This window comes from Apaloderma vittatum, unplaced genomic scaffold (assembly GCF_000703405.1).
Source record: "Apaloderma vittatum isolate BGI_N311 unplaced genomic scaffold, ASM70340v1 scaffold40435, whole genome shotgun sequence".
NCBI lineage: Eukaryota > Metazoa > Chordata > Aves > Trogoniformes > Trogonidae > Apaloderma > Apaloderma vittatum.
The window spans coordinates 360-574 of NW_009716123.1; positions in this window are offsets into that span (position 1 = coordinate 360).

Below are 215 nucleotides of genomic sequence, written 5' to 3' on the forward strand. Positions count from 1 at the left end.
CACACACTCCAACCCTCAGCTTCCCTCCCCCTTTTTTCCCCCCTTTTTTTTGTTGGTGGGGGGCTTGAGGAGTCCAGGTCATCGTGATGGTGAGATGGAGGTTTTGGGGGGCTGTAAAGAGTTTGGAAACCTCTTCTTCCCACCCAAGCAGCAAGTTCAGGATGCCAACATCTGTTGAAGGAGAAGGTCCCGATTTCCACCCTCCCCAGGGGGTG